Source organism: Schistocerca gregaria, chromosome X (assembly GCF_023897955.1).
Source record: "Schistocerca gregaria isolate iqSchGreg1 chromosome X, iqSchGreg1.2, whole genome shotgun sequence".
Lineage (NCBI taxonomy): Eukaryota > Metazoa > Arthropoda > Insecta > Orthoptera > Acrididae > Schistocerca > Schistocerca gregaria.
In genome coordinates, this window is record NC_064931.1 from 223402466 (window position 1) to 223417674 (window position 15209).

Consider the following 15209-nt stretch of genomic DNA (forward strand, 5'->3'; position numbering starts at 1 on the left):
TGTGTGTAGAATGGTGAAGGTGGGCGATCTATCGTTTGACCTAGGGCACAATGTGATGGATCGGAAACTCAGCACGAGTATTTCGGAAACTGCACAACTTGCAGGGGGCTCGATGAGGGCTGTGGCGAGTGTCTTCAACACGTGGTGAAACCAGGGCGAAACCACTTCCAGATGTCGTGGTATTGGGTGGCCACCTCTCATTCCAGATGTTGGACGTTGTAGGCTGGACAGCCTGTTAATATAGGATGGGTGACGGACTGTGGCGGAACTAACATCATACTTTCACGCAGGGCAGAATACAAGTCCTTCTGAACATGACTGATGATGGGCCTCCACATCCCACAACCCATACAAGTGCCAATGTTAACACCACGATGTCGGAAACAGTGTCTGAAATGAGCAGGTGACCATCAGCACTGGTACGTTGGCCCAGTGGCAGAGCGTTGAATAGCCTGCTGAACCACGGTACCTTCCTCATCATGATGGGACGGCGCAAATCCATCGTCTTGCATGGCAACAGCTCCTTGACACCTATACTGCGGGATGGAGACAAGGTGGCAGCGGCTCCATTATTCTCTAGGGAACAATCACGTGGGCATCTGTGGGTCCAGTGGAATTCGTGCGTGGCACTATGATGGCGATTGAGTATCATCACTGTTTGCAGACCATGTGGACCACTTCATGACGATCATGCTTCCCAGTGGCAGTGGCATTTTTCAAGAAGATAATGCACCTTGTCACAAGGCCACCAGTGCAAAGGAGCGATCGAGGAACACAGTAACAAGTACCATTTGATGTTCCCTCCCCCCCCCCCGTCCCCCAACTCGCCATATATGAACCCAAAGGAACACATCTGGGATGTGACGGAACGTAGTGTCTGAGCTCAATGTCCCCTTGCCAGAATCATCTGAATGTGGTGCCAACCTCCTCCAACGATGTACGAAGGCCTCATTGCTTCCACATCATGAGACATCGCCACTTTTATACGTAGCAGTGGTGGACATACTATCAATTAGGTAGGTGGTCATAAAGTTCTGTCTGATGAGTGTAAAATAGTAGATGTGTTGGAATTCTTTGCAGTTTTGCTGTTAAATTATGAAGTATCCAGGAATTTGTTACCAATTTGCTATAACGTTCCAATGTATTGGCCAGTTTTCTACAATTTTGGTTCAACATGGTCAGATTCTTAAAAGTTTGCTACGACACAGCGATTCGTACAACAGTTTCTTACAATTTTATTGTCGGATGCTAATCTATGAAGGATGGCGTTTCATGCAGCTTGCACTGTGGGACAGACAAAGTTAGTATTATCAGCAGAAGAAGTAAAAGTTTGTAATTCAATATACAGTTAGTACCCCCACATGAGTTCATCATAACGTTTGGCTGACTTTAAGAGTTGGTTGAAAGTGGGTAGGTGAAAATATAGCAACCGTTCTTAGGAAATTTGTGGTAAGTTCCTACGGGACCAAACTGCTGAGGTCATAGTTCCCTAGGTTTAGACACTACTTAATCTAACTTAAACTAATCTACACTAAAGACAACACACCCACACATGCCTAAGGGATGACTCAAACATCCGACGGGTGGTGTCGTGCGAACCATTGCGAGGCATCCTGGACCATGCGGGGTAGCATCTTTTGTTTCCTCTCTACATCACTGTATAATACTGCTGTTCTGTACGTTATTTCACAGAATTGTCATATAGTCTCCAATAAGCGATAGCATAAATTATCATTATCAACAGAAGATGGCTAGTGTTATTGCTGCAACATAGAGTTAATGTGCTAGCATTGGATTCATTATGTTTAAGTGACTTCGAAAAATAGTTGAAAGTGGGTAGCTGAAATTTCAGTGACCTTCGTTTATTCCTTACAGGACTGGATGTTACAACTGTTCAGTACAAGTGTTGCATGATCTGTTAATCTAGTAGTCATATTATGCGAGGAATGCGTATTCCTTTTTCTTGTTATAAAATCGTTAGGTTACAATAATGGTGCTAAACGTGTATTGTATTATAAATTTTTAGGTATTTTTATACATAAGTTATATTGTTATCAAGATCGAAATTTCATTCATGATCAGATTCCTGTATTTATAATTGCGTACTATGTAAGCTACTTGTGTATATTTTATTCTCGAAATATTTACTTAGTTTGATATATAATTTTATTTTGGCACAGATATTTTATATTAGTGATTTCAATCTTCCCACTTCATGTGTTTGTTCCTTCCCGTTTTGTCCATACTGTGTTGTGCTTACATTAGGATTTCTTCTTATCTTTGTGCACTATGAAAACATGTAGTTTATGTGATACAACGCTTTAAACATCCTGTCAAAGGCATCATTTTCAGGATAGTTTGTTGTGCTAAATTGTCGGACTATCTCATGTCAGTGTATAGAAAACCTGTGTAATATAACCGCAGGTATGCCCAAGATCATAATCTAATGAACAAAAATATATTATCCTGTCAAAAGCGTCAGTTATATTTTTCTATTGTTTGACATTCTTCACCACTACAATGGTGCTTGGTAAAGTGAAGCTTTACTGGAAAATTTCTAAAACATCGAGTGTTTAAAAATAGCATTATGGTACGTAACATAATGATCCTGTTACTGACGTATTTTTTGATATGGAAATGCGGTAAATTACTACCTCCATACATTTTCATAGAGACTGTATATGTGAAAATAACATTGTGACATTTCACATAAACATAGTGCGTGTTGTTATCTTCTTCACCTAAAATTGCGCTTGGTGGGGTCAGTTTCTGTCCATAATGAAATTCCGGCGTAGCGCGAAATGTCAACCGGATGTTTAGCATGTTACTTTAGCAGATCTCATATGTTTTGTAACGTTGTAGGACAATTTAGACGAGGAAGGTCTACAAGATACAGCTTCTACGTATTTTAGACAGTGTAGCAATGTTGTAATATACGACATAAACATTTGTGTGTGTGTGTTTTGTATTTCTCTTTCAGGAATAATATAGGTCACTGGAATAATATTTGACATGACACAACAAATTCAGACTGAGTGAATAATTTTCAACATGATGCGTACTTATGCATAATTCAGGTGAAGGCTAGATATTTTTGATCAAAAATACATACCAGTGAGATATTTTTGAATAAAAATTTCAAATGTTATGATAGTTTCTAATATGAACACATGCATGAAAAAACGGGCTAACCCCGAAATGTTAAAACTTAGAGATAAGTGTTGCTATGTGTTGCTGGGCACTGGAGCTATCAAAATTTACAGTGGACTCACCCCAGAATATGACTTAGGGGTCAGAGCAATTTCAGTTTTTATAGTTTCCATACAAAGCAACAGATGACATCACTTAACCTCTAAGCTTTTAGATTTGTAGGGTTACTTTCCACACATGTCTTCATATGGAGCCTACGTATGCCTGTCACCAGTCTTTTTTAAAATTTCCGCCAATGTGACGTCATGTAAAGGGAGTGTTCTTTGTGATGTCATGATAATGATGTAACAGATTGTGAGCCATAATTTATTGTGCTATGGGAATGGAGCTCACCTGGTTAGCCGTGTGGTCTACAACACTACTTTGCAGTGGGAAGGCGTGCCGGTCCATGGGGCGAATACTCCTGGCAGATTAGTGTCAAGGTTCGGTATCGTGGACAGACCCTGGATGATTTATAAGGCGGTTTTACATCTGCTTCGGCGAATGTGGGCTGTTTCCCCTTATTCAGCCTCATTTACACAATGTCAGCGATCGCTGTGCAAACACTTTCTCAGCTTACGCATACACAATCATCACTCTACTACACAAACATTGGGGTTATACTCGTCTGGTGAGAGATAGGGTTGCAGGGGGGAGTGGGAGTGTCCACTGGGGGCCTAACCGCACAATAACTCTGGGTTTGGTGTGGGTTGGCTGTCGGGTAAGTGGACTGTCATAGCCTATTGTGGGGTTATAGACCATTGACAGCTACGGAGGGAGACAAAGCCTCTCCGTCGTTTCTAGGTCTCCAGTTCCATACAATACAATAGGCAGAATGGGTATGGAACTGACCCATTTATGTGATGTCACAAGTGTAAATAAAATTGTGCTGGAGTCACTATAGCCATTCTACTGAACATTACCAGAGACATAATGATGCCCAAGTGGGGAGAAAGTATATATGAATTAAGTAATCTGGGGAAATGTGGAAACTTAAATTACGACAGGTAAAATAGTACAGCAACTAGCACCTGTATGCTGCTAATTACCACACTCTTCCCTTCATTTTATGGTAAACACATAATATATCGGTTCTATTTGGAGTGGTGAGGAAGAAATTATATCCATCCACAGTGCTGCACAAAAGTAAGTCAGCATTGAGAGGAAAACGTGTTGGATCATGTAAACAGACATTTCAAATATACAAAATTAATGGAATAGGCTTTAACACTATGGAATTATCTGTTCCGGGTTTATATCTGAAGCCGCATCTATGAGTGTGATGAGCACCTCTGTAGTTGTCAATCCACTAGCTGATTCTATGAGTTTTCTTGACCTACATGTACCCATGTTCTTCACACGGATTTCCAGTGGTTGCACAGTACTCTTCCAAGTGTTACTTGAACCTCATATCACACGGGTTCTTTGTGATATCAGACGAAACTTTCCAGAAGGATGCAATGTTGATGATAACAGGAAGTAGGGCCTACCACAGGATTTAGACTTAGAGCATGATAATCAGGATCATGAATATTTCCATTATTTGTGCCAAGGCAAATCAATCTGTAGCTGAAAGCCGAATATTCAACAGTTTTCATACAATAACATGAAAAAGTTTAGTCAGTCACAGACTCTTGTGGACCATCAAATGTAGATTTCGCTACCTTGTGAACTGCGCAGGTTAGGTGCTGGAATTAGTTAATGCCATAGATACTGTCGATAGGTGTAGGTGAAGTTATGTGCAGGGATCGTAGAGTTGATGTTAAATAGCACTTATATTTCCTTTCCCAAGTTACTACTATCAAAGAAGCAGTTAGGAGTGTTTTATAGCGTTTAAAATAAAATTGCAAGAGTTTTTTACGTTAACTGTAGTAGTTTGGCCAAAGGTCGTACCACCCCACGCTACACTGTTGCCAAATATATTCAGGATGGCGGATCGAAGATGGTGGCGATAGATATGGCAATGTCCCAATGACGTCATGGCGGGAAGTTCAAATTTTGGCGGGAAAATGAGTGAACTGTGCAACCTAATCCTCTCCCCTCTCCACAATCCCTCCGGCCCCCTCCCCCACACCAAGGAAACGGTGGGAAGTTCAAATTTTGGTGGAAGAAAGACCATGTGGGCTACCTCCACTAAAATACGAAAATGGCGGGGAACTTTTGGTGTGAAAATTGATCAATTGGGCTACTTGTATTAAGCTAAGTCATCCGACCAGAACGTTTATCTTGGAATTGGTGGGAAAACGACTCAGTCTATGGTGGGCTGCTGGATAGGATGAACATAAGTCTTTATTTTGCATGAACTGTTTGTATAAAACAATTTGGGCTGTCCAAGGAAGTAGCTGAGTACAGTGTGTTCACCATGAGGTCCATACTCTAACTCACCTACTACACAGTACTGCCACCAGAGGGCGCTGTCGTTGCAGGGCGGTCTGGGGCATAAGGCAGGAATAGGACTCAGTCTGTGTCCAGCTGCAGGAGAAGGAAGGAGTATTATTTATTTAATTTTAGTGGGAAGGTGAAACACTTTATTTAGCAAAGGATTTCGCATAGTTAATTTATTACACTGACACAAAAGACTCGTCCAGACGTTCTTGGGGTCACAATACATAGCCTACATACCTGAAAACCACTTACACATTATCGAAACAGTTCAGCACACTGATGTACAGATACGCAAACAACTCGTGAATTGTCAAAATAATACATGTAAAACGCTTTGCAGACACGCTGACTAATTGTAAACTGTCGAAATAGTGCACTGCACAGCCTACAGACATGTTCAAAAATAATGCAACAGACACTATCACTGTGTGTAAAATTGGCGAAACAGTGCACGTATAACGCTCTGCAAACACACCCACAACGTTTAAACAGCCAAAAATGATGCAGTGCATAAACACTCATTGCATGTAAAAGTATTTCCGGATTATTGTTACGTCAGCAAAATGTTCTCTATGGAGTTCGAAGTCGGAGAAATATCCAGCGGCGTCATGAGGGAGTTTCTAATATTGAATTCATACCGCGTTCCTTAACCGAATCACTTTCTAATTTCGGTGATTTTATTACGAGCTTAAACCCGTTGGCGACATGTAACCGCATTGCTAGACTGATAATATACACTCCGGCGATCACCGTCTGTATTCAGTGTCACTGTATTTGTCTGGCAAAACCATTTCATTCGTAGGTAATGTCATACCTCGATCTGTAAGGCTTGTATAGTTCTCAAGCCGGATGTCGTTAGCGATACTTGTGAGCACCTGTAGAACCGAGACCGCTTGTGGCAGTAGTATAGTCGTTGCGTCGTGTTCTTAACATCTGGCAGCTTGTTAGACGAATACTCACACGAAAAACTTATGAGACATGTCCACCCATCGTCGATTGTTGCTCAGTATTTTTTCGTATCTCCAGCAGTTAGTAGTAGGGGATGCGTGATAGGTTCACCTTGAGCATCAGGCTTATAAAGCATGTGTGTGTGTGTCTGTGTGTGTTCCGATATGTGTAAAGGAAACGACTATATCGATTCGTAAGAAAGGTATGGATTTGACACGGAATACTGCGAAAGCAAAGGGAATGGAAGATTTTTTTTTACTTGGAAAAGTTTGTCAAACCATAAGAATGGTGCAGATATTTCTATTTCCTGAGCCACTGCCATCAGCAGGTTGTATTTCCGATACTACGCTCATTGTCAAATGTCGTCCAATTGAGACTGCAGTCACAATGTTTTATTTTAATTAGGATAATTATGTCTGGTTTGCGAGGAGTATGTGGCGGCGGTGGCCTGTGGCGCGAATGATTCACATTTACAGCTAACAGCAGGAACCGTCTGAATGGAAACACCAATTGGGGTAGTGGAATGTAGCTCACCTAACCGTGTCGCCCTCTTGATGGCTGAATAGTGAACCACTCAGCATGTGATGAACAGCTTTCGTGATCTTATGTGTTCCTGATCGATATTTGAGAAGATTCAATATGCACATGTGTTTGCACTGGACCATTATTCCCTTCCATGAAAATTGTCCGGCTGACTGCTTCTGCACATTTCCCACCTTTGTTTAGTTGAGAGAACATCGATAGTGGTGTGTGCATCTAGCAGGTGAAAGACGGGTGGAAGACTTGTTTGCTGGTTCTCTAGATATAAGAATCACCTTAGTTGGCTTTATAAATTATAGGAATGATTTTAAATCTGTTATATCACAGAAATCGGTATTCGTGAGTGGAAATACCAGTTTCCAGTACTTTTATCGAGTTTTCACATAAAGATCTTAACAGATGAGATAAGTTTCTAGTTATGAAGTGGTTTACAGCACGCTGCATCTCACAAAAATGTCGAGTTTCTAGATATATAATTTCTAGTCTTTTTCTTTGGAATTATACTGTGCAATGGATACTGTTATGATAGCGATATTGTTATGTACTTGATATCCAGAAGTATCGCGTAAATGGTATAATTTTTTGTGCATCCCATGTGAAAATAATTGTGCTCTTGTAATCGCAGAGTCTGGAGATGAATTCAAAAAGCAAGCAGGTGAGGACTAGAAGCAGTGACGCCTTTGTGCCGAGGGTTAGAGACACAACCTTTGTATAACAGTCTTCACGGTATATGTACTAGTGGTGGTCGCTAGGTATATGCAGGATGCATATACCTAGGATACGAATTGTGTGTTTACTACATTGATACGGTATGTGGTGATATATAGCCGGGTTGGAGATCGGTTTCACGATGAAATATCCAAGCTTCCGTCGTCAGTGGCAGAGCAATGTAATTGAGGAAGTGTCTTCCCGTATTTGACGATCTGTAGACCATTTTTGCAACGTTTCACTTTCAGTGCAATAGAGTGATCTGTACAAATTAGTTTTGCCGCCGATAGACTCGTTTGCCGAAAGAAAGCTGGACAGTGTTCCCGCACCAGCAGCATCAGTAATTTGTCAAGTAAATTCAGTAAAAGCCAGTCAGAATGCTCCATTCATTCACAATACATCCTTTGTGCTGGGACATAGGAGCATCTACAGACTAATTATAACAAGCAGTTGGCAGGTTTGTAGTCGTTCTAGTGACCCCACGTTTGTTTGGTGTCAGTGTAATAAATAAACTACGTGAAATCTTTTGCTAAATTAATGGTTCCACCTTCCCACAGAAAATAAATAAATTACACTCCTTCCTCCCCCCAGCAGCTGGACACAGATTGAGTCCTTTTCCTGTCATTTTTACCCAGACTGCCATGGGACGATAGCGCCCTCTGGTGGTAGTACTGTCTGCTAAGTCAGTTACGTTCCGGACCTCTTGGTGAACACACTGGATTCAGGTACTGCCTATGACAACTCACATTGTTTAAATAAACAGAGCATGCAAAATAATGACTTACGTTCATCCTATCTAGCAGCCCAGCATAGGATGAGTTGTTTTTCCGCCAATTCCAAGGAAGAGGTTGTGGTCGGATGACTTATGTAAATAGAGGTGTTGCAATCGACCTACTTTCCCGCCAAAATTTCCCCACCAATTTCTTACGTTAGTGGAAATATCCCACGTGATCTATCTTCCACCAAAATTTGAACATCTTGCCGTTTTCTTTGAGAGAGGGAAGGGGTTAAGGGGAGAGGAGTGGATTAGGTTTGTGAAGGTGGCCTAAATTTGAACTATCCGCCATGACGTCATAGTGATGTTGCCACATAGGTCACTGCCATGTTGGATCCACCATTTGAATAGCTTTGTCAACACTGCAACTTTGGGTGGTATCAATATTTCCCTACTACTAGTTGTTTATTACTGACAGGATTTTAGACAGCAATATCAAAATGGCTCTGAGCACTATGAGACTCAACTTCTGAGGTCATTAGTCCCCTAGAACTTAAAGCTACTTAAACCTAACTAACCTAAGGACCTCACACACATCCATGCCCGAGGGAGGACTCGAACCTGCGACCGCAGCGGTCTCACTGTTCAAGACTGCAGCGCTCAGAACCGCACGGTTACTTCGGCCGGCTACAACAATATTATCTATGGAACAGATTTACCTATAATTTTCTTCGAGCATGGGTTCATAGATACTAGAAATTTCGGAAATAATAAAATAATTTGCTACAACTGTGAGTTTGATACTTTACTGTTAGTACTATTGAACAATTTCTGCTTAAAGCCGTTTTGAAGTATACTAGATGTAAATTATGAATGCAGAATCGTTTCTGATAGCAATTATTACTATGATGGAATCTTCCACTGACTTCTAAATAAACCTTGCGACATATTCCTACAACGAATGGTCTTGTTTGAGAAATTTCAATATATAATTTTTTTGTCGTTGAAAACACCCTACTGTTATGGATGCATGAAGAATCGTCTTGGTTCTGTACGTTTAAACTGGGACTGCTACGGTCGCAGGTTGGAATCCTGCCTCGGGCATGGATGTGTGTGATGTCCTTAGGTTAGTTAGGTTTAAGTATTTCTAAGTTCTAGGGGACTGATGACCTAAGATGTTAAGTCCCATAGTGCTCAGAGCCATTTGAACCATTTTTTTGTACGTTTAAAGTTAATAATGGGTGATATTTCAGTGTACTCCAACGTGTTATACATTGAAATGACTCAGAACTGAAAATTCTTTATGATGATTTGATGACTTTTTCGTTTATAAATAAAGCAAGATAACAAGACAGCTTAAAAGAATGCTCTAGCTGTTGTAGGTAATTTACGTCGCCTCGTGATTCAAAGTCAGCTAAACTTGTGCCTTGCCCACATTCTTCATCAAACGTCTACTGAAAGTTACCAAGCGTTCGTAACTAGACCGTCACGTGTTCCCCACCACCGATGGCAGAGGCCATGGTCACCTTACCATGATCATTACCACATGACAAACCATATCCCCTATAATTCCTCACACCTCCCTCTCCAACAATCAGATACTAGTATTTCTCCCGCCACTAAGGAAAAGTAGCCAGTCTCTGGGATTTTTATGACTATTGTAATGAAACAGATTACTACAATGTAGCCCTGGAGTAGCCATCTTCCCGCTGCTCAAAAGTACCTGAATAATCTGCAGCTTTTTCGTTTGTGAATCCATTCTTGCGTAAATGGTGTGACTTACACTATTCCCTCATCTAAAACGTGTTAAACACACACACACACACACACACACAGACACACATGAACTTGCTATGCACATTAGTGCAGCCACTTAATGGATGGCGTATGACCTAGAAAGACAAAGAGGCCTTGGGTGCTATGGGTGCTAGTGGAAGAAAAAGATATAGTTCCTCACGTTCTCAGCAGCGAAAGAGTCTGATAATACACGCAGCTGGCGTGCTAAGAGTGACGCATACTGTCCTAATTTTATATCAAGTTTGATCCATCCCTCTATTTCTCTCTTCCTCCACCCCGCCCCTCTACTTTCTCCCCCCCCCCTCTCTCTGCGTGTGTTTGTATGTGAGTTGTGTGTGTGTGTGTGTGTGTGTGTGTGTGTGTGTGTGCGAGTTTAATGATTACTTGCACGTATCAAAAAAAAAAAAAATTCGTGTATTGTGTATCAACTGGGAAGGATAAAACATCTACATTTAAATACATACTTCGCAACCAACAGTGCGGGTCGTTGCGGACGTTACCATGCATCACAACTAGTCATTTTCTTTCCTGTGCCACTCGCAAATAGTGCAATGGAAAAATGAGTGTCTAGATGGTTCCGTTCGAGACTTAATTTCTCTTATCTTCCTGGTAATTATGAGAAATGTACATTGGTTGCAGTAGAATCGATTTGCAGTCAGCTTCAAATGCCGGATCTCTAAATTCTCTCAATAATGTTTCTCGAAAAGAACGTCCCCTTCACTCCAGGTGTTCCCATTTGGGTTCCAGAAGCATCTCCGTAATACTTGCTTGTTGTTCAAATCTAACGGTACCAAATTTAGCACCCTGTCCCTGAATTGTTTCAATGTCTTCCTTTAATGGGCTCTAGTGCAAACCCATCCATTCGAGCTATACGCAAATTATGGATTGCACTACTGTGCTGCGTGCGGTCTCCTTTACAGATGAACCACACTTTCCGAGGTGTTTCCCAAGAAACAAAAGTCGACCGTTCGCCGTCCGTACTACAATACTTACATCCTCGTTCCGTTTAATATCGCTTGCCAACGTAACCCGTTGATTTTTAAACGAAGTGAGTGGGTAAAGTTGCACATTGATTATGCTGTATTCGAATTCTACAGATTTGTTTCTCCTGCTCATCTGCACTAATTTACATTTTTTTTTTTTGCATTTAGAGCTGTCTACCATTCATCACACCAACGAGATATTTTGTCTTAATCTTATTGTGCACTCCAATAGTCACTTAACGATAACACCTGCCAATACACCACAGCATCGACACCAATACAGCCGTAGATTGCTGTAGACCCTCTACGCCATATCAAAAATGGCTCTGGGCACTATGGGACTTAACATCTGTGGTCATCAGTCCCCTAGAACTTACAACTACTTAAACCTAACTAACCTAAGGACAGCACACACATCCATGCCCGAGGCAGGATTCGAATCTGCGACCGTAGCGGTCACGCGGTTCCAGACTGAAGTGCCTAGAACCGCACGTCCACACAGGCCGGCGTGCCATATCACTTATATATATATTCTCTGATGAACAGTCAGACAACGTAATGGGTTCTATTATTTGAGCCGCTCATGTACACTATGTGATCAAAGGTATCCGGAAATCTGGCTGAAAATGACTTCCAACTAATACTGTAACTTAGTATGGTGTTGGTCCACCCTTAGCGTTGATGACAGCTTACACTATCGCAGGCATACGTTCAATTAGGTGCTGGGAGGTTCTCTGGCGAATGGCACCCCATTCTTCACAAAATGCTGCACAGAGGAGAGGTGTCGTTGTTGGTCGGTGAGACCTGACACGAAGTCGAAGATCCAAAACATCCCGAAGGTGTTCTATAGGATTCAGGCCACGACTCTGTGCAGGCCAGTCCATAAGAGGGATGTTATTGTCGTGTAACCACTCCGCCGCAGGCAGTGCATTTTCAACAGGTGGTCGATCATGATGAAAGATGCAATCGCCATCCCCGAATTGCTCTTCAACATAGGCCTGTACTGTAATAGTGCCGAGCGGTTCTAGGGCTTCAGTCCGCAACCGCGCTGCTGCTGCGGTCGCAGTTTCGAATCCTACCTCGGGCATGGATGTGTGTGATGTCCTTAGTTTAATTAGGTGTAAGTAGGTGTAAGTATCTGGGACTGATGACCTCCGATGTTAAGTCCCATAGTGCTTAGAGCCATTTGAACCATTTGAAATAGTGCCACGCAAAATAACAACGTGTGCAAACCCCCTCAATGAAGATCTCCACCACACCAAAAAATCACCGTCTCCGAATTTTACTGCTGGCACTACCACGCTGGCAGATGGTGTTCACTGGGCATTCGCCATACCCACAGCCTGCCATTTTGTGCCGTGATTCTTCACGCCACACATCGTTTGACACTGTTCAATCGTCCAATGTTTGCGCTCCTTATACCAAGCGAGGCGTCGTTTGGTATTTACCGGCGTGATTTGAGGCTCTTGAGCAGCCGCTTGACCACCCGCCTAACTGTCAGAGTACTTGCAGTGGATCCTGATTCAGTTTGGAATTCCTGTGTGATGGTCTGAATAGATGTCTGCCTATTACACATTACGACCCTCTTCAACTGTCGGCGGTCTCTGTCCGTCAACAGACGAAGTTGGCCAGTACGCAAAAGCGTAGGCTGTACGTGTCCTTTCACGTTTCCACTTCACTATCACATCAGAAACAACGGACCAAGGGATGTTAAGGAGTGTGGAAATCTCAGGTACAGACGTATGACACAGGTGACACCCAATCACCTGTCCACGTGTGAAGTTCGTGAGTTCCACTGAGCACCCCATTCTGATTTTTCACGATGCCTAATGACTACTGACGTCTCTGATGTGGAGTACCTGACAGTAGGTGGCAGCACAATTCACCTAATATGAAAAACGTATGTTTTTGGGGGTGTCCGCATACTTTTGATCACACAGGGTATGAGGGAACCTATTCCGTATGCTTGTAGCTTCGTTAAGAGTCTGCAGTGGGCATCATGTCAACTGCTTTTCGGGTATCTAGGAATATGGAATCTGCTTGTTGCCCGTCAGCCATAATTCACAGGATACTATGTGAAGCAAGGGAAAACTGAGTTTCGCACGAGGTATACTTCCTTCAACTATGCTGCCCGGACAGAAGCTTTTCGGACACAAGGAAATTTATTATATTCGAACTGAGAATATGTTCAGCAATTCGGTAGAAACCGATCTTACGGATATTGCTCTACAATTTTGCGGGTCCGTTCGTTCACCCCTGTTATATACAGGAGTCACTTGCACTTCTTTCCATTCGCTTGTGACTTCGCGCTGGGCTAGAGATTCACAATAACTACAAGCTAAGGAAGCGGCCGAAGACGTAGAGTACTGTTTGTAAGCCTAACTGGGATTCCATCCGGCCCTGGCGACTTTTTCCTTTCAACTCTCTCTGTTGTTTCTCTACGCCAGGGATGCTTGTTACTATGTCCTCGACTCTAGAGTCTGTGCGATGGTCGGATGACGGAATGTTTGTACGATTCTTGTGCGTGTACAGTTTGTAAAAAGCGAAATTTAAAACTTTGTCTTTCTCTTTACTGTCTTGTACTGCAATACCAGACTGATCAACGAGTGACTGGATAGAAGCCTTCGACCTACTTAGCGATTTTACAGAGCACCAGCATTTTCTCAGGTTCTCAGGAAGGTATTTTGTCACGGTATGACGGCGATAGTTGTTGTATGCTTCGCTCATCGATCCTTTTATAGTCTACATCTACATCTACATTTATACTCCGAAAGCCACCCAACGGCGTGTGGCGGAGGGCACTTTACGTGCCACTGCCATTACCTCCCTTTTCTGTTCCAGTCGCGTATGATTCGCGGGAAGAAAGCCTCCGTGCGCGCTCGAATCTCTCTAAGTTTACATTCGTGATCTCCTCGGGAGGTATAAGTAGGAGGAAGCAATATATTCGATACCTCATCCAGAAACGCACCCTCTCGAAACCTGGCGAGCAAGCTACACCGCGATGCAGAGCGCCTCTCTTGCAGAGTCTGCCACTTGAGTTTGCTAAACATCTCCATAACGCTATCACGGTTACCAAATAACCCTGTGACGAAACGCGTCGCTCTTCTTTGGATCTTCTCTGTCTCCTCCGTCAACCCGATCTGGTACGGATCCCACACTGATGAGCAATACTCAAGTATAGGTCGAACGAGTGCTTTGTAAGCCACCTCCTTTGTTGATGGACTACATTTTCTAAGGACTCTCCCAATGAATCTCAACCTGGTACCCGCCTTACCAACAATTAATTTTATATGATCATTCCACTTCAAAGCGTTCCGCACGCATACTCCCAGATATTTTACGGAAGTAACTGCTACCAGTGTTTGTTCCGCTATCATATAATCATACAATAAAGGAATCTTTTTTCTATGTATTCGCAATACATTACATTTGTCTATGTTAAGGGTCAGTTGCCACTCCCTGCACCAAGTGCCTATCCGCACGAATCTCTACCAACTTTGGTCTGCCGTCATATGCCTATTTTGTTTGGAACCGAGAATGCAACAGACTTGGCGTCCTCAGTATTTACCGAACTTCGTTTTTAAACCTCGGTGGGGCTTTCCCTTTCTTAATCCTCTTATGCTGCACATATATCTCCACGGCTCGATGTACACTTTCAGTAGAACAATTACACTCCTACAATCCGTAGTAAGAACAGACCTGTAATGACACCGTGGTAACATCAGCTTTCTCTATACTGACGCCGACAGTAAGATCAGGCCTGTTTGTAGCTACAACGCATGAAATATCTCCATTGGGCTTGGGCTGTCGAGATATTTGCTCAAGACAGTTTGCGGGAAACGTGTTCGAAAATGTTTCACAAGGCTGGCTGTCTCTATCTCCTGCAATGAATCCATAGACGTCCCAATATGTGCTCAGTAGATTAAAGTCACCTCCAACTAGTA